Genomic DNA, 20,465 nt, shown 5'->3' on the forward strand with positions numbered 1-20,465 from the left:
ACCAGTTTTAATTTAACAACAGCACCCCTGTATTTTTACAGCATTCAGGGCCAGTGTACTTTTATTTCAACAATAGCGCCCTTGTATTTCTACTGCTTACAGGGCCAGTATACTTTTATTTTAACACTGCGCCCATGTATTTTTAAAGTATACTGGAACAGTGTACTTTTATTTTAACAAGAGCACTCCAGAGTTTTTGCAGCATACAAGACAGGGCCAGCACTCCTGTATTTTTACAGCATACAAGTTCAGTGTATTTTTCTTTAAACAACAAATACTCTGTATTTTTACATCATACATGACCAATGTACATTTGTTTTAACAGCACCTATAATTTTTAAAGCATAAAAGACATGACCAGCTCCCCTGTATTTTTACTGCATACAGGACCAGTGTACTTTTATTTTAACAACTGCGCCCCTCTATTTCTACAGCATAGAGGATGAGTGTACTTTTTATTTTAACATTATTGCCCCTGTAATATTACAGCAACATTACCAGTGCACATTTATTTTAACAGCACCCCAGAGAATTTATAGCATACAAGACAGGGCTAGCACCCTTGTTTTTCTACATCATACAGGTCCAGTGTACTTTTATTTTAATAACCGTGCCTCCATAAAATTACAGCAACATGAACAGTTTTCATTTATTTAACAAAATCACCCCTGTATTTTTACAGCATACAGGTCCGGTGTATTTTTTTTTAAACAATAGTGACATGACCTGCTCCCTTGTATTTTTACAGCATACAGGACCAGTGTACTTTTTTTTAACAGCACCCCTGTATTTTTACTGCACACAGGGCAAGTGTACTTTTATTTTAACAATAGCGACTCTGTATTTTCACATCATACATGACCAGTGTACATTTATTTTAACAGCAGCACCTATAATTTTTTAAACATACAAGACATGTCCAGTTCCCCTTTATTTTTACTGCATACGTCCTGTATGTACTTTTATTTTAACCGCAGCGCCCATGTATATTTACATCATAAATGACCAGTGTACATTTATTTTAACAGCACTTAGAATTTTTACAGCGTACAAGTCATGACAAGCTTCCCTGTATTTTTACAGCATACAGGACCAGTGTACTTTTATTTTAACAACAGCGCCCCTGTATTTTAACAGTATGCAGGACCAGTGCAATTTTATTTTAGCAATAGCAACCCAGAATTTTTGCAGCATACAAGACAGGGATAGAACCCCTGTATTTTTTTACTGTATACAGGACCAGTGTAATTTTATTTTAACAATAGTGCCCTTCTAAAATTAAAGCAACATGACCAGTTTTCATTTATTTAACAGCACCCCTGTATTTTTACTGCATACAGGGCCAGTGTACTTTTATTTTAACAACAATGCCCCTGTATTTTTACAGTATTCTGCACCATTGTAATTTTATTTTAACAGCACCCCAGAAAATTTACAGCACAAAAGGCAGTGCCATCACCCTTGTTTTTCTACATCTTACAGGTCTAGTGTACATTTATTTTAACAATAGTACACCTCTAAAATGAAAGCAACATCACCAGATTTCATTTATATTACAACAGCACCCCTGAAATTTTACAGCATACAGGTCCAGTGTATTTTTCTTTAATCAACAGCGATATTACCAGCTCCCCTTTATTTTTACGGCATACAAGGCCAGTGTACTTTTAATTCAACAATAGCGCCCTTGTATTTTTACTGCTTACAGGGCCAGTGTACTTTTATTTTAACAACAGCACTCCAGAATTTTTACAGCATACAAGACAGAGCCTGCACCCCTGAATTTTTACAGCATACAGGTCCAGTTTATTTTTCTTTAACCAACAGCGACTCTGTATTTTAACATCATACATGACCAGTGTACATTTATTTTAACAGCACCTAGAATTTATAGAGCATACATGACCAGTGTACTTTAAATTTTAAAAACAGTGCCCCTGTATTTTAACAGTGTACAGGACCAGTGTAATTTTATATTAGCAAAAGCAACCCAGAATTTTTGCAGCATACAAGACGGGGCCAGCACCCCTGTATTTTTACATCATACAGGGCCAGTGTACTTTTATTTTAAATACAGCACCCCTGTATTTTTACAGTATACAGAACCAGTGTTCTTTTATTTTAACAATAGCACCCCAGAATTTTTGCAGCATACAAGACAGGGCCAGCACCCATGTATTTTTTCAGCATACAGGATCAGTGTACTTTTATTATAACCACAGTGCTCATGTATTTTAACAGCATACATGACCAGTGTACTTTTGATTTTAACAATAGTGCCCCTGTAAAATTACAGCAACATGACCAGTTTTAATTTATTTAACAATATCACCCCTGTATTTTTACTGCATACAGGTCCGGTGTATTTTTCTTTAACCAACAGAGACATGACCAGCTCCCCTGTATTTTTACAGCATACAGGACCAGTGTACTTTTATTTCAACAAGAGCTTCCCTGTATTTTTACTGCTTTCATGCTAGTATACTTTTATTTTAAAAACAGCACCCCTGTACTTTTAAAGTGCACAGGCCCAGTGTACTTTTATTTTAACAGCACTCCAGAATTTTTGCAGCATACAAGACTGGGTCAGCACCCCTGTAGTTTTACATCATACAGGTCCAGTGTACATTTTTTTTCAGCACCTATAATTTTTAAAGAATACAAGACATGACCAGCTTCCCTGTATTTTTACAGCATGCAGGGCCAGTGTACTTTTATTTTAACCGCAGTGCCCATGTATTTTTACATCTTAAATGACCAGTGTACTTTTATTTTAACAGCACCCCTTTATTTTTACAGCATACATTGCCAGTGTACTTTTATTTTAACAGCACCCATGCATTTTAACAGTGTACAGTTCCAGTGTATTTTTCTTTAAACAACAGTGATTCTGTATTTTTACATCAAACATGACCAGTTAACATTTATTTTAACAACAGCACCTAAAAAATGTACAGCATACAAGACATGACCAGCTCCCCTATATTTTTACAGCATACAGGACCAGTGTACATTTATATTAAAAACTGCATCCCTGCATTTTTAATACAGGGCCAGTGTACTTTTATTTGAACAGTGCCCATGTATTTTTACAGTATACAGGATAAATGTACTTTTATTTTAGCAATAGCAACCCATAATTTTTGCAGCATTCAAGACAGGGCCAGCACCCCTGTATTTTTACTGCATACAGGGCCAGTGTACTTTTATTTTTAACAACTGCGCTCCTGAATTTTTACAGCATACAGTGCCAGTGTACTTTTATGTTAACAATAGCACCCTAGTATTTTTTCAGTATATAAGAGCAGTGTACTTTTTTAAATGCAGCGCCCATGTATTTTCACAGCATACAGGACCAGTGTACTTTATTTTAACAATAGTGCCCCTCTAAAATTAAAGCAACATGACCAGTTTTCATTAATTTAACAGCACTCCTGTATTTTTACTACATACAGGGCCAGTGTACCTTTATTTTAACAACAGCGCCCCTGTATTTTTACAGTGTACTGCACCATTGTAATTTTATTTTAACAAGAGCACCCCATAATTTTTGCAGCAAAAAAAACAGGGCCACCACCCCTGTATTTTAACAGCATACAGGACCAGTGTACTTTATTTTAACAATAGTGCCCCTCTAAAATTAAAGCAACATGACCAGTTTTCATTTATTTAACAGCACCCTTGTATTTTTACTGCTTACAGGGCCAGTATACTTTTATTTTAACAACAGCACTCCAGAATTTTTACAGCATACAAGACAGGGCCAGCACCCCTGAATTTTACAGCATACAGGTCCAGTTTATTTTTCTTTAACCAACAGCAACTCTGTATTTTTACAGCATACATGACCAGTGTACATTTATTTTAAAAGCACCTCGAATTTGTAAAGCATATTAGCCATGACCAGCTACCCTATATTTTTACAGCATACAGGACCAGTGTAATTTTATTTTAAAAACAGCACCCCTGTATTTTTACTGCATACAGGGCCAGTGAACTTTTATTTTAACAGTGCCCCAGAATATTTGCAGCATACAAGACAGGGCCAGCACCCCTGTATTTTTTTCAGCATACAGGACCAGTGTACTTTTATTTTAACAATAGTGCCCCTGTAAAATTACAGCAACATGACCAGTTTTCATTTATTTAAAAATATCACCCCTGTATTTTTACAGCATACAGGTCCGGTGTACTTTAATTTTAATAAGCGCGCCCTTGTATTTTTACTGCTTACAGAGCTCGTTTACTTTAAAAAATACAGTGGCACTGTTAAATTAAAAGTATACAGGACCAGTGTACTTTTATTTTAACAACATCACTCCAGAATTTTTGCAGCATCCAAGACTGGGTCAGCACCCCTGTATTTTTACAGCATACATGTCCAGTGTATTTTTCTTTAAACAACAGTGACTGTGTATTTTTTCATCATACATGACCAGTTTTCTTTTATTTTAACAGCGCCCCAGTATTTTAACAGTATACAGGACCAGTTTAATTTTATTTTACCAATAGCAACCCAGAATTTTTGCGGCATACAAGACAGGGCCATCACTCCTATATTTGTACTGCACACAGGGCCTGTGTACTTTTATTTCAACAATAGCACCCTTGTATTTTTACTGCTTCCAGGGCCAGTATACATTTATTTTAACAATAGTGCACTAGTATTTTTACAGTACACAGGACCAGTTTACATTTATTCTAACAACAGCACATAGAATTATTAAAGCATACAAGACATGACCAGCTCCCCTGTATTTTTACAGCATACAGGACCAGTGTACTTTTATTTTAACAATAGCACCCCAGAATTTTTGAAGCAGAAAAGACATGGCCAGCTCCCATGTATTTTTACAGCATACAGGTCCAGTGTATTTTTCTTTAAACAACAGCATCTTTGTATTTTTACATCATACTTGACCAGTGTACATTTATTTTAACAACAGCAAATATAATTTTTAAAGCATACAAGACATGACCAGCTGCTCTGTGTACTTTTATTTCAACAATAGCACCCTTGTATTTTTACTTCTTACAGGGCAGTATACATGTATTTTAACAGTGCCACTGTATTTTTAAAGTATACAGGACCATTGTACATTTATTTTAACAACAGCGCCCCTGTATTTTCACTGCATGCAGGGCCAGTGTACTTTTCTTTTAACAACAGCTACCCTGTATTTTAACAGTATACAGGACCAGTATACTTTAATTTTAACCGCAACACCCATGTATTTTTACATCATACATGACCAGTATACATTTATTTTAACAACAGCACCTAGAATTTTAACAGCAAACAAGACATGGCCAACTCCACAGAAGTTTTTACAGCATACAGGACCAGTGTACTTTTATTTTAACAGCACCCTTCTATTTTTACAGCATACAGTGCCAGTGTGTTTTTATTTTAACAGCACCCCTGTATTTTAACAGTATACAGGACCAGTGTACTTTAATTTTAACAATAGCAACCCAGAATTTTTGCTGCCTACAAGACAGGCGAAGCACCCCTGTATTTGTATTGCATACAGGGCCAGTGTACTTTTATTTTATCAATAGCACTTGTACTTTACAAATGTACTTTATTTTAACAACAGAACCCAAAATATTTACAGCATCCAAGAGAGGGCCAGCACACCTCTATTTCTACAGCATAAAGGACAAGTGTACTTTTAGTTTAACAATAGCACCCCAGAATTTTTGAAGCAGAAAAGACAGGTCCAGCACCTCTGTATTTTTACAGCATACAGTACCATTGTACTTTAATTTTAACAACAGCGCCCATGTATTTTAACAGCATACAGGACCAGTGTATTTTATTTTAAAAACAGCACCCCAGAATATTTACAGCATACAAGAGAGGGCCAGCACCCCGCTAATTCTACAGCAGAGAGGACCAGTGTACTTTTATTTTAACAATGACGCCCCTGTAATATTACAGCAACATTACCAGTGCACATTTATTTTAACAGCACCCCAAAAAAATTAAAGCATACAAGACAGTGCCGGCACCGTTGTTTTTCTACTGGTCCTGTGTACTTTTATTATAACAATTGTTCCCCTCTAAAATGAAAGCAACATGACCAGATTTCATTTATATAACAACAGCACCCCTGTAATTTTACAGCATACAGGTCCAGTGTATTTTTCTTTAAACAACAGCATCATAACCAGCTCCCCTGTATTTTTACGGCATACTAGGCCAGTGCAGTTTTAATTCAACAATAGCGCCCTTGTATTTTTACTGCTTACAGCGTCTGTATACTTTTATTTTAACAGTGCCCCTGTATTTTTACTGCATACAGGACCAGTGTACTTTTCTTTACACAACAGCACCTAGAATTTTTAAAGCATACAAGACATGACCAGCTCCCATATATTTTTACAGCGCACAGGACCAGTGTACTTTTTATTTTAACTGCATCACCCATGTATTTTTACATCATAAACGACCAGGGCACATTTATTTTAACAGGTGCACTTAGAATTTTTACAGCATACAATACATGGCCAGCTTCCCTGGATTTTTACAGCATACAAAACCAGTGCACTTTTCTTTTAACAGCACCTGTGTATTTTTACAGCATACAAGACCTGACCAGCTCCCCAGTATTTTTACAGAATACAGGACCAGTGAGTTTTATTTTAAAAACCGCACCCCTTTATTTTTACTGCATACAGGGCCAGTGTACTGTTATTTTAACAATAGAAACCCAGAATTTTTGCAGCATAGAAGACGGGGCCAGTACCCCTGTATTATTACAGCATACAGGACCATTGTACTTTAATTTTAACTGCAGCGCCCATGTATTTAACAGCATACATGACCACTGTACTTTATTTTAACAGCATCCCAGAATATTTACAGCATAGAAGAGAGGGCCAGCACCCCGCTATTTCTACAGTTTAGAGAACCAGTGTACATTTATTTTAACAACAGCACCTATAATTTTGAAAGCATACAAGACATGACGAGCTCCCATATATTTTTACAGCACACAGGACCAGTATACTTTTATTTTAACAGCTCCCCTGTATTTTTACTGCATACAGGGCGAGTGTACATTTATTTTAACAATAGTGCCCCTGTAATATTACAGCAACATTACCAGTGCTCATTTTTTTTAACAGCACCCCAGAAAATTTACAGCATACAACACACTGCCAGCACCCTTGTTTTTCTGCATCATAGAAGGTCCAGTGTACCTTTATTTTAACAATAGTGCCCCTCTAAAATTAAATCAACATGACCAGTTTTCATTTAATTAACAGCACCCCTGTATTTTTACAGCATACAGGTCCAGTGTATTTTTCTATAAACAGCAACGTGAGCAGCTCTCCTGTATTTTTACAGCATACAGGACCAATGTACTTTTATTTTAACTGCAGTGCCCATGTGTTTTTACATCATAAATGACCAGTGCATATTTATTTCATCAGGAGCACCTAATATTTTTACAGCATTCAAGACTTGGCCTGCTCCCCTGCATTTTTACAGCATAAAACCAGTGCACATTTATTTTAACAGCACCCCTGTATTTTTACAGCATACAATGCCAGTGTACTTTTATTTTAACACCACTCGTGTATTTTTACAGCATACAGGTCCAGTGTACATTTATTTTAACACCTAGAAGTTTTACAGCATACAAGACATGACCAGCTCCCCTGTATTTTTACAGCACACAGGACCAGTGTACTTTTATTTTAAAAACAGCACCCCTGTATTTCAACAATATACAGGACCAGTGTACTTTTATTTTAACAATAGCAACCTAGAATTTTTACAGCATACAAGACAGGGCCAGCACCCCCTGTATTTTTACAGTATACAGGACCAGTGTACTTTTGTTTTAACCACAGCACCCATGTGTTTTAAAAGCATACAGGACCAGTGTACTTTGTTTTAACAGCAACCCAGAATATTTACAACACACAAGAAAGAGCCAACACCCCTCTTTTTCTACAGCATAGAGGACCAGTGTACTTTTATTTCAACAAGAGCGCCCTTGTATTTTTACTGCTTACAGGGCCAGTAAACTTTTATTTTAACAGCGCCCCTGTATTTTTAAAGTATACAGGACCAGTGTACTTTTATTTTAACAACAGCACTCCAGGATTTTTGCAGCATACAAGACAGGGTCAGCACCCCTGTATTTTTACATCATACACGTCTAGTGTATTTTTCTTAAAACAACAGTGACTCTGTATTTTTACATCATACATGACCAGTGTACATTTAGTTTAACAAAAGCACTTAACATTTTGAAGCATACAAGACATGGCCAGCTCCCCAGTATTTTTATAGCATGCAGGGCAAGTGTACTTTTATTTTAACAACTGCACCCTTGTATTTTTACAGCATACAGGACCAGTGTACTTTTATTTTAACCGCAGTGCCCATGTATTTTTACATCATACATGACCAGTGTACATGTATTTTAATGACAGCATCTGGAATTTTTACAGCATACAAGACATGGCCAGCTCCCCTGCATTTTTACAGCGTACAGGACCAGTATACTTTTATTTTAACAATAGCACCCATGTATTTTTACAGCGTACAGGTCCATTGTATTTTTCTTTAAACAAAAGTTACTCTATTTTTACATCATACATGACCAGTGTACATTTATTTTAACAGCACCAAGAATTTTTACAGCATGTGTAATACCCCACTATGTGAGTTATCCTTTCTGACATTGTTCCTCACGCTACAGCACATAAATTATTACAGTATGTCATTGTGAAGACTGATAGCATTTCCCAGCAGTCTCTGCAGCTGCTCAGGGGGTCAGATGTACATCACATGACCAGTGTCAGGTGGTACAGCAAGTGACAGTTGAAAAGTGAGCGGCAGTTGGGCAGAGGGTCCCTGAGGTAAATTCTGTGGGAGACTGACTGTGCTGTGAGGGGACAGCTGGCAGTGCCTGTGAGTGAGAGCAGAGTTTGAGCTGTGACCCTCTCAGGAGTCCTGGTGACATCAGGCATAAGGGGTCACTGACCCACCCCAGAGGGCAAGTAGATGTAGAGCCCATCGACCGAGGTCCAGTACGGAGAAATGGCCTGCTCCAGATTGATAGCCGCAGGCTGAGAGACTGAGAGAGGCAGATTGTGAGGTGGAGCCACTCGCCATATAAGGCTGCAGGAGGTCAGTTACTGCCCAGACAACTGGAGAGGTATATTGAAAACAGCATTAATGCTATACCGCAGTGTAAAAAGACTATTTTCCCAGCAAGTCACCTTCAAACACCAGAGTATAAATAAGTGCACTTATTACATTGACTGTTAAGTAGATCAGCTAGAGTTAACACTGCAGTGTATAAAATGCTATAGCAAACCCATCTCCTATAACAGCGCAGCAAAAGCACAGGGAAAAACAGGCAGACAGACTTCATAGTGTGACTAACATACACTCAGTCTACAGTGTTCTGCATTTCTGTCAGGAACTATTTGCCTGTGATAATTCAGCTATAACAGCAGTGATTTGGTAAATCAGTGTACTGTGCCATAATCTCTTGGATAATTGAATTTGGTACCAACAGTAAGCAAGAGAAAGGGAGAAGAGAGTCTGACATTAAGACTACCCATCTCAGTTAAAGTCAGCATTAGCAATACAAACTAACTTTGTCCTGTGGAAACATCTTGGATAGCCCTAGCCACAGCGTACCATTATCTACATTTGTTAATCCTATCCTAGTCTTTCCGGAATAAGAAATTATCCTATTGTATAATACAATGACTTAAAAGGAAGGAACTAAAGTGTTAATAAGCAATTACTTAAACTGGATTCATTTGGAAAAGCCCCAACAGTTTCTTCATTTATCACACGGGTATTCTAAATGACACTGGCAAAATAGTACCCAACCGAACTGTATTGTGTGGACAGTCTTGGGGTAATCGTAGATGCTAGTAGTATAATATTGATTTAAAGTTAAAGTATATGCATAAATTAATACTGTTTCATATACCCTCAAGGGGGTTATGTAAGATTGCATTTATGGTCACATATAGCCTACTATATATGCTTAAATGTCTAAATTCAGGTATTCGCTCATTGAGTGGAGAACAGAGGAGTCGAGAAAACTGGAAGTAGTTTAATAAATTAGTTTATCGACCTTAGTGTGAAATACATTGTTACTATTTGAAATTGATGTATGGTACTGTAACTGTTCTTTTACAAGTTAGTGTTTATTCAACTTTCACAAAGTTCACTATTGCAATCTGTTTGCTAAATAAACTGGTATTTAGAGCTATATAAGTAGTTAATTATGTGGAAGCTCCTATACTCACCTCTCAGTTAAGAATCAAGAACCGGGTAGTCCTAAGGAAAAAGATGTCATAAGCACTTACCTGTATACTTACCTAGTTATTACACACGCAAGACATGACCAGTTCCCCTGTATTTTTACAGCATAAAGGACCACTGTACTTTTATTTTAAAAACAGCACCCCTGTATTTTAACAGTATACAGGACCAGTGTAATTTTATTTTAACAATAGCAACCCGGAATTTTTGCAGCATACAAGACAGGACCAGCATCCCTGTATTTGTACTGCATACAGGGCCAGTGTACTTTTATTTCAACAATAGCGCCCTTGTATTTTTACTGCATACAGGGCCAGAATACATTTATTTTAATAACAGCGCACCCGGTATTTTTAAAGTATACAGGAATAGTGTACTTTTTGTTTAGCAGCACACCTGTATTTTTACTGCATACAGGGCCAGTGTACTTTTATTTTAACAATAGAGCCCTAGTATTTTTACAGTATACATGACCAGTGTACTTCTATTTTAAAAATAGCACCCCAGATTTTTTGCAGCAGAAAAGACATGTCCAGCACCCATGTATTTTTACAGGATACAGGTCCAGTGTATTTTTCTTTGAACAACAGTGACTTTGTATTTTTACATCATACATGACCAGTGTACATTTATTTCAACAACAGCACATAGAATGTTTAAAGCATACAACACATGACCAGCTCCTCTGTATTTTTACAGCATACAGGACCAGTGTACATTTATTTTATCAACAGCGCCCCTGTATTTTTACTGCATGCAGGGTCAGTGAACTTTTATTTTAACAATAGCAACCCACAATTTTTCCAGCATACAAGACAGGACCAGCACCCCTGTATTTGTATTGCATACAGGGCCAGTGTACTTTTCATTTTAACAGTGCCCCTGTATTTTTACAGTATACAGGACCAGTGAACTTTTATTTTAACTAAGGCACCCCAGAATTTTTGCAGCATGCAAGACAGGGCCAGCACCCCTGTATTTTTTCAGCATACAGGGCCAGTATAATTTTATTTTAAAAATAGTGCCCCAGTAAAATTACAGCAAAAATACCAGTTTTCATTTATTTAACAATATCACCCATGTATTTTTTAAGCATACAGGTTTGGTGTTTTTCTTTAAACAATAGCGACATGACCAGCTCCCCTGTATTTTTACAGCATACAGGACCAGTGTACTTTTATTTAAAAGCACACCTGTATTTTTACTGCATACAGGGCCAGTGTACTTTTATTTAAAAGCACACCTGTATTTTTACTGCATACAGGGCCAGTGTACTATTATTTTAACAGCACCCCTGTATTTTAACAGTATAAAGGAACAGTGTTCTTTTATTTTAACAATAGTACCCCAGAATTTTTGCAGCAGGAAAGACAGAGCCAGCACCCCTGTATTTTTACAGCATACAGGACCCTTGTACTTTAATATGAACTGCAGCACCCGTGTATTTTAATAGCATACAGGACCAATGTATTTTATTTTAACAGCATCCCAAAATATTTACAGCATACAAGAGAGGGTCAGCACCCCGCTATTTCTACAGCAGAAAGAACCAGTGTGCTTTTATTTGAACAATAACGACCCTGTAATATTACAGCAACATTCCCAGTGCATTTATTTTAACAGCACCCCAGAAAATTTACAGCATACAAGACTGTGCCAGCACCGTTGTTTTTCTACATCATTCAGGTCCTGTGTACTTTTAATTTAACAATAGTGCCCCTCTAAAATTAAAGCAACATGACCAGTTTTCATTTATTAAACAACATCACCCCTGTAATTTTTCCAGCATACAGGTCCAGTGTATTTTTCTTTAAACAGCATCATGACCAGCTCCCCTGTATTTTTACAGCATACAAGGCCAGTGCAGTTTTAATTCAACAATAGCGCCCTTGTATTTTTACTGCTTACAGGGTCTGTATACTTTTATTTTAACAGTGCCCCTGTATTTTTACTGCATACAGTGCCCCTGTATTTTTAAAGTATACGTGACCAGTGTACATATATTTTAACAGCACCTAGAATTTTTACAGCATACAAGACATGACCAGCTTCCCTGTATTTTTACATCATGCAGAACCACTGTACTTTTATTTTAAAAACAGCACCCCTGTATTTTTACTGCATACAGGACAAGTGCACTTTTATTTTAACAATAGCACCCCAGAATTTTTGCAGCATACAGCATCCCTATATTTGCACTGCATACAGGGCCAGTGTACTTTTATTTTAACAATAGCGCCCTTGTATTTTTACTGCTTACAGGGCCAGAATACGTTTATTTTAATAACAGGGCCCCTGTATTTAAAAATGTATACAGGACCAGTGTACTTTTTGTTTAACAGCACCCCTGTATTTTTACTGCATACAGGGCCAATGTACTTTAATTTTAACAATAGCGCCCTAGTATTTTTACAGTATACAGGACCAGTGTACTTTCATTTTAACAATAGCACCCCAGATTTTTTGCAGCAGAAAAGACATACCCAGCACCCATATATTTTTTCAGCATATAGGTCCAGTGTATTTTTCTTTAAACAGGGACTTTGTATTTTTACATCATACGTGACCAGTGTACATTTATTTTAACAGCACCCCTGTATTTTTACTGCATGCAGGGCCAGTGTGTTTATATTTTAACAGCGCCCCTGTATTTTAACAGTAAACAAGACCAGTGTACTTTAATTTTAACAATAGCAACCCTGAATTTTTGCAGCATACAAGACAGGGCCAGCACCTCGGTATTTGTATTGCATACAGGGCCAGTGTACTTTTATATTAACAGCGCCCCTGTATTTTTACAGTATACAGGACCAGTGTACTTTATTTTAACAGCACCCCAGAATATTTACAGCATCCAAGAACGGGCCAGCACCCCTCTATTTCTATAGCATAAAGGACTAGTGTACTTTTTTTAACAATAGAGCTCTTGTATTATTACAGCAAAATTACCAGTGCAAATTTTTTAAACAGCACCCCAGAAACTTTACAGCATACAAGACAGGGCCAGCACCCTTGTATTTCTACATCATGCAGGTCCAGTGTACTTTTATTTTAACAATAGTGCCTCTGTAAAATTACAACAAAATGACCAGTTTTCATTTATTTTACAATATCACCCCAGTATTTTTACAGTATACAGGTCCGGTGTTTTTCTTTAAACAATAGCGACATGACCAGCTCCCGTGTATTTTTACAGCATACAGGACCAGTGTAGTTTTATTTTAAAAACAGCACCCCTGTATTTTTACAGCATACAAGACATGACCAGCTCCCCTGTATTATTACATCATACAGGACCACTGTACTTTTATTTTAAAAACAGCACCCCTGTATTTTTACTGCATACAGGGCCAGTGTACTTTTATTTTAACAGTGCTCCTGTATTTTAACAGTATAAAGGACCAGTGTAATTTTATTTTAACAATAGCAACCCAGAATTTTTGCAGCATGCAAGACAGGCCAGCACCCCTATATTGATGATGCATACAGGGCTAGTGTACTTTTATTTCAACAATAGTGCCCTTGTATTTTTACTGCTTACATGGCCAGAATACATTTATTTTAACAACAGTGCCCCTGTATTTTTAAAGTATACAGGACCAGTGTACTTTTTGTTTAACAACAGCACCCCTGTATTTTTACTACATATAGGGCCAGTGTACTTTTATTTTAACAATAGCTCCCCAGATTTTTAGCAGCAGAAAAGACATGGCCAGCACCTGTGTATTTTTACATCATACATGACCAGTGTACATTTATTTTAACAGCACCTAGAAATTTTACAGCATACAAGACATGACCAGCTCCCCTGTATTTTAACAGTATAAAGGAACAGTGTACTTTTATTTTAACAATAGCAACCCAGAATTTTTGCAGCATAGAAGACAGGGCCAGCACCCCTGTATTTGTACTGCATACCGGGCCAGTGTACTTTTATTTTCACAGCACCCCTGTATTTTTACAGTATAAAGGAACAGTGTACTTTTATTTTAACAATAGCACTCCAGAATATTTGCAGCATACAAGACAGGGCTAGCTCCCCTATATTTGTACTCAGAGCCGTCCATAGGCAAACTAGGCAATTGCATATGGCATTTGATATGCCTAGAGGCATCAGCAGCTTCCGCTGATTAAAATGATATGCGACATGCCTATATTCTGTGTGTACTGTGTAGCATTTGGTATGCAGATACAGCCACAGTCTCACACAGTATATAGGCATGCTGCATATCATTTTAATCAGCAGAATCTGCTTGTGTATGCTAGCCTCATAGCAATGCAAATAAGATGCATTTTCATAAAAAAGGTGCCCAACGTTAGCATTGAGGCAAGATTTATGAGGACACATCTGTAGCCAGGCAGAGGTCACAGTGTTAGTGGCAGTGTGAGTGCTGTGTGCATGTGAGTGGGTTGGTTGTGCAGTAGTGTTCAGGATATGTGTAAGGAGCATTATGTGTGTCATGTAAAAATGCATTAATAATGTGCAACATATGTGTAAGGGGCACTATGTGTGTCATTATGTGTATAAGGGCATTAATAATGTGCGGCATATGTGTTACAGGGTACTACTGTATGTGTGTCATTATGTGTATAGGAGCACTAATGTGGAGCAAATGTGTTAGGGGGCACTATGTGTGTCGTGTATAAGGGCATTAATAATGTGCGGCATAAATGTAAGGGACATTATGTGTAAAAGGGCATTAATAAAGGTTGTCATAATGTGTAAGATGCATTATGTTTATAAGGACATTAATAATGTGTAAGGGGCATTACTGTGTGGAATTATGTACATAAATGCATTACTAACGTGTGGCATTATATGTATAAGGTACTCTACTATGTGGCGCTGCGTATAGATAGGGTTGTCTAATATGAATAAAGAGCAATAGGGTGTGGTGTAATGTGAATAAGGAGCAATTCAGTGTGATGTAATGTGAATAAGGGGCTCTACTGTGAGGAGTAACGTTTATAAGGTAAAGTAATACTACTGTGGGATGTAATATGAATTAATGACACTATCGCATGATCAAATGTGAATAAAGTTGCAGTACTGCGTGGCATAATTGGAATTGGGGTTACTATTGTGTGACCATGCTCCTTACCAGCAAAAACACACTCCTTTTTGGGCTGTGCGCCAAATGTGCGAACTGTTCCTATTTAAAATATAGGGAGTACAAACACCAAAATAAGGACTGCTATGGGCGAGGGGTGATGGTGCTGGGAAAGAGGTGCAAGGTCAAGGGTGGAACCAGCGGTGGTGCTAGGGGGCACCAGCCAAAATCTTGCCTAGGTCATTATATTGGTTAGGGTCGGCTCTGTTTGTACTGCGTACAGGGCCAGTGTACTTTTATTTCAACAATAGCGCCCTTGTATTTTTATTACTTACAGGGCCAGAATACATTTATTTTAATAATAGTGCCCCGGTATTTTTACAGCATACAGGTACAGTGTTTTTTTTTTTTTTTTTAAACAGCGACTCTGTATTTCTCTGGCTGGGTCCACAGGATTATCCACAGGATAACATTGGGATATGGTTGAGCGACAGCGGAAATGGCACCAACATGGTCACAAGCTTTCTGGCCTCCCAGGATGCATCGGGGCTTCACCATATAGTCCCATCCACTGACTCAGTCAAATCAGTTCTTTCCACAGCGATTTAGGCAGGAGCATCAGGTAGAAACCTATTTAGGTGATAAGAACACACATGCACACCCTTCCATACAAGAGGGAAGAGGTTTAGTGATTGACAAGATCCTCAAATCAGGTGCGTCAGGGTGGGATCCCTGTGGACATAAGAGAAATCACATTATCAATGGTAAGTTCTTACCATAACGTCTATTTCTCTGGCTGGGTCCACAGGATTATCCACAGGATAACATTGGGATTCCCAAAGCCAGTTTTAGTGGTGGGGACATTCCTGATTACACAGGAGGACCTTTCGCCCGAAGTCTGCATCATGAGAGGCAAAAGTATCCATGGCATAATGTCTAATGAATGTGTTTATGGAAGACCATGTGACTGCCTTACAAATCTGTTCTGCTGAAGCACCCTGTTGTGCTGCCCATGAAGTACCTATCTTACGTGTAGTGTGCGCAGAGACATTAGCCGGAGTAGGGAGATCTGCATGAGAATAAGCTTCTGATATTACCATTTGGAGCCATCTCGCCAGCGTCTGTTTACTAGCAGGCCATCCTCTTCTATGAAAGGATGAAGAGAGAATCAAATCAGTTTTTTGCTTGGTGCGGCAGGAAGCCGCATGGTCACAGGGCTGCTGTAGATAAAGCAACCTGAAGCTTTTATGATTTTATTTTTATAGACTTACTATGTTTTTTGAGCAACTTTTCTTAAAAGCGTCTTAAACGCATACTGGAAAGATTCGCTCCAACAACTCCCCACCGGGTCGCAATAACGCTTACCTTCGCGGTACAGTGCTGTCTCGACGGGCGTCTGTGTCAGATGTTCTAGCAGGTCCAGCAGACGTAACCAGGCTGTGGCCGGAGCATGGGTGGAAGTTAAGTCTATGGATTTCCTCTTACTAGAGGGGTCCGGACACGGCTACACTGTATTGTTGGAGACTACAAACAGTGTGTTCATGCGCCGAACATCTCGAGTGCGACAGCGCTACGCTCTAGGGATCATAGGCGCTAGGACCAGGTAGAGGCCGCGATCCTTAGGGTTTAAGTCAACGGGGGGATTCAGACGGTCTCCTGGCTGCCCCTCCTCCAAGTTCATGACCAGTTTCCGCGTGTCTCCCGTCCATGAACTGAATTACCTCACTTCCATCTCAGACGCTACTACGAGGGTACTTGGTCGCAGCTTAGATGCTGCGGTTGTGTACACTAGAGATCCCACCTAGACCGAGTCGCAGGCCTTAGTGTCTGCATACACGTGGAAGTCGCTGAGCATCTGTGTCCGTCAGGGAGCGACTGTGTCTGTTATCAGTTAGCAGGAGCGGTAGTGTACATCAGTAGCGTCTGAATCCACTCAGCGTCTTACGAGCGCATTTGCTTGGATATGGAAGTGTGGTGAGTCTCCCTGTATCCTGCTCTAAAGAGGAAGGGTATACAGTACTAAAAATTCTCTATACTTGTTAGTATGAATTGTTAATTTTTAGTACATATTGCATATGCGATCTGTATATTACTGTGTTTTCTGCATGTTATGTTGAAAAAGAACCAGTTGAAACAGAAGTACAATTTTCCTACTTACTTGTAAGTTGTTATGGGGGTTGTATTCTCGTATGACAATGTCTAATGCCTTAACATGTGACTGACTGCTAGTATGTGTGCTGACTTTCCTATGTTGTCAATCCTGTTCTGACCCTCAGTTCAGGTGCACGGCTGTGGTCAGATTGATCTCACTTCTATATACTCATATATAGGTGATTTTCAGTCACAAATTGTGTAGTCATTTATCAGATTATTACCATGTCGGTGACCGGCAAAAGTGACGAGGAGAATTTATCAAGCACTCCTACATCCCTAACATGCTTATCTTGTAAGACAGGGTTAATTGGTATGGACCAATTGGTCACTTATGAGAAGTTGTGTGCGAACTGTTTTGCTTTTCAGCAAAGTAAAAAACAGGAGTTGGTTCAACCACCAACAGAGCCACCATGGAATATATTCGCAAAGACTTTATCTTCAATAGCAGACAGGTTAAATCCAGTAGCACCACCTCAAGGGTTAGGTTACACTATTAACCCATACATGCAGCTCCCTTCCTACGGCTTGGTTCCAGTAGCCTCTACAAGCAACCAAGGGACAGGTAAGACTAAGACAGATACGTCTATGTGGCAGACTACACAAGATGATACAACAGATGATGATACAGTATATTCAAATACTCCGTATGATTATCAGTCGCAGAATTTTAGTTCAGAGGATGTTCCTGAACTTATTGATGCTGTGAAGGCTGTTCTTTCTTTGGAAGAGCCAGCCAAGACAGTGTTAAAATCTAAAGCACCTGTGTTTAAACGAACAAAATCAGTTAAAACTTAATTCCCAGCGTCAGATGAGCTGACGGAAATGATGGATGAGTCTTGGGAGAAGCCTAGTAAAAAAGATGGAATTTTTATTATCCATCTCCAGCTGCGGATTGTTCAAAAAGAGAAGTTCCTCCAAAAGTAGATGCACATGTACTGCATAAATCTGCTTTACCACTGTCATCTACCTCACTAAATGATGTCACAGACATAAGGGTAGATAGTTTCTTGAAAAATGTATTTTCTCTAGTAGGAGCAGTGGTAAGACCTGCTATGGCTTCGGCCTGGGTAGCAAAGGCAATGTGCAAATGGATAGATGAACTAGAGAATGACATCTCTTCTCCTAATAGGGAGCAAGAGTATCATTTAAGCCGTTTAAGACAATCTGCCCAATATTTGGAAGAAACAGCAATTGATATGGGTACAGTTGCTTCTAAAGCTTCAGCCTTGACAGTAGCTGCTCGCAGAGCAGTTTGGCTACGTACCTGGAAAGCAGATGCGGAATCCAAGAAAGAATTGGAAGCATTGCCTTTTATTGGTAATATATTGTTTGGGAAAACATTATCGGATATCCTAGAATCAGAGGCTGAATCAAAGAAGGTCAGATTTCCGGCTACCTATAACCCTAATTCTCAGGGTTCAAAGTTTCGCTCATTTCATTGGCAAAGCAAAGGGAAAGCTAAAGAGAAGTCTAAGCAACCCCAGTTCAAAACCAGGGGTAGGAAGCAGTGGGCTAGCAAAAAGCCAGCTTCCAAGCCTGAACAAAAACCATCAGCCTGAAGAGACGGGCCTCCGCCTGGAGGATTCCAGGGTTGGTGGCCGACTCCTTCATTTTGCACACATATGGCAGCAGTCAACGACAGATGCTTGGGTACAGAAGGTGGTATCTCAGGGGTATGGGTTCCCATTCAGGAGGCAGCCTCCTCAAAGATTTTTTTGCACCAGCCCATCTCGTATAGATCTGAAGGCCAATGCCCTGCAAGAAGCAGTCCAAAAATGACTGCAGTCAGGTGTGATTGTCCCAGTACCTCCATCACAAAGGGGACAGGAGTTTTACTCCAATCTATTTCTGATCCAGAAGCCAAATGGGTCATATCGACCAATTCTCAATCTGAAAATGTTGAACATATACATTTGGATCCCGAAATGTTGGCTATGGAACTGGGAGATTACATGGTATCCCTGGATGTACGGGATGCTTACCTACATGTGCCTATAGCACTGTCTCATCAGTGTTACCTCAGGTTTGCTATCCTCCAGGAACATTTTCAGTTCCAACCTTTGCCTTTCGGGCTAGCAACAGCACCCAAGGTGCTTACCAAAATAATGGTGGTTATGGCAGCTTGTCTGCGCAAACAGGGGATAAGAATATTCCCATACCTGGACGACCTGTTAATCCTAGCACATTTGCAGGATTTACTTTTGAGCCATCTATAACAGACAATAGTTTGTTTACAGAGACACGAGTGGCTCAAAAATTGGGAAAAGTCGTCTGAGTCCGTCACAGCAGATGGTTCATTTGGGGGCCATATTGGATTCAGACCAACAGAAAGTTCTCTTACCAGAGAAAAAGAGTCAAGGTGAAGGTCATTGCTCAGGAAGCATTGCACACCCAGACAATATCAGTCCATGCAGCAATGCGACTGTTGGGTCTGATGGTATCAACCTTCAACATGGTGGAATATGCACAATTCCACACCAGACCATTGCAGCACCTTATTCTGACCAAATGGAATGGAAATCATCAGACAATAAAAAAGCAGATGATAAAGTTTCCAGCAAACATAAAAAGGTCTCTAGCGTGGTGGCTACAGACAGACCATTTAAACAAGGGGAGACCCTTTTGGGTAAAAGAATGGCAAGTCCTGACAACAGATGCTAGCCTGCAAGGCTGGGGGGCGGTACTCGGAAGCATTTGGTTCCAGGGAAAATGGACCGCAAGGGAAAGTCGCCTGCCAATAAATCTGTTTGAAATAAGGGCCATATACAGGGCTCTAGTTCAGGCAAAGGACAGTCTGCAAGGAAGACCGGTCCAGATTCACTCAGACAATGTGACAGCAGTAGCGTACCTCAATCATCAAGGAGGAACTCACAGCAAGAGACTGATGGAGGAGGTAACTCCCATTCTAAGATGGGCAGAACTCCATCTCCCAGCATTGTCAGCAGTGT

At 39.0% G+C, this 20,465-nt stretch overlaps 1 protein-coding gene across 2 annotated transcripts in view; it reads right to left on the bottom strand.

Moving 5' to 3' along the window:
* LOC134948788 (BTB/POZ domain-containing protein KCTD12-like) overlaps nt 1-20,465 on the bottom strand; it is a 453,664-nt gene that overhangs the window by 119,338 nt on the left and 313,861 nt on the right. The gene's annotated exons all lie outside the window — the stretch shown is intronic.

The sequence above is a fragment of the Pseudophryne corroboree genome, chromosome 8, assembly GCF_028390025.1.
Source record: "Pseudophryne corroboree isolate aPseCor3 chromosome 8, aPseCor3.hap2, whole genome shotgun sequence".
Classification (NCBI taxonomy): domain Eukaryota; kingdom Metazoa; phylum Chordata; class Amphibia; order Anura; family Myobatrachidae; genus Pseudophryne; species Pseudophryne corroboree.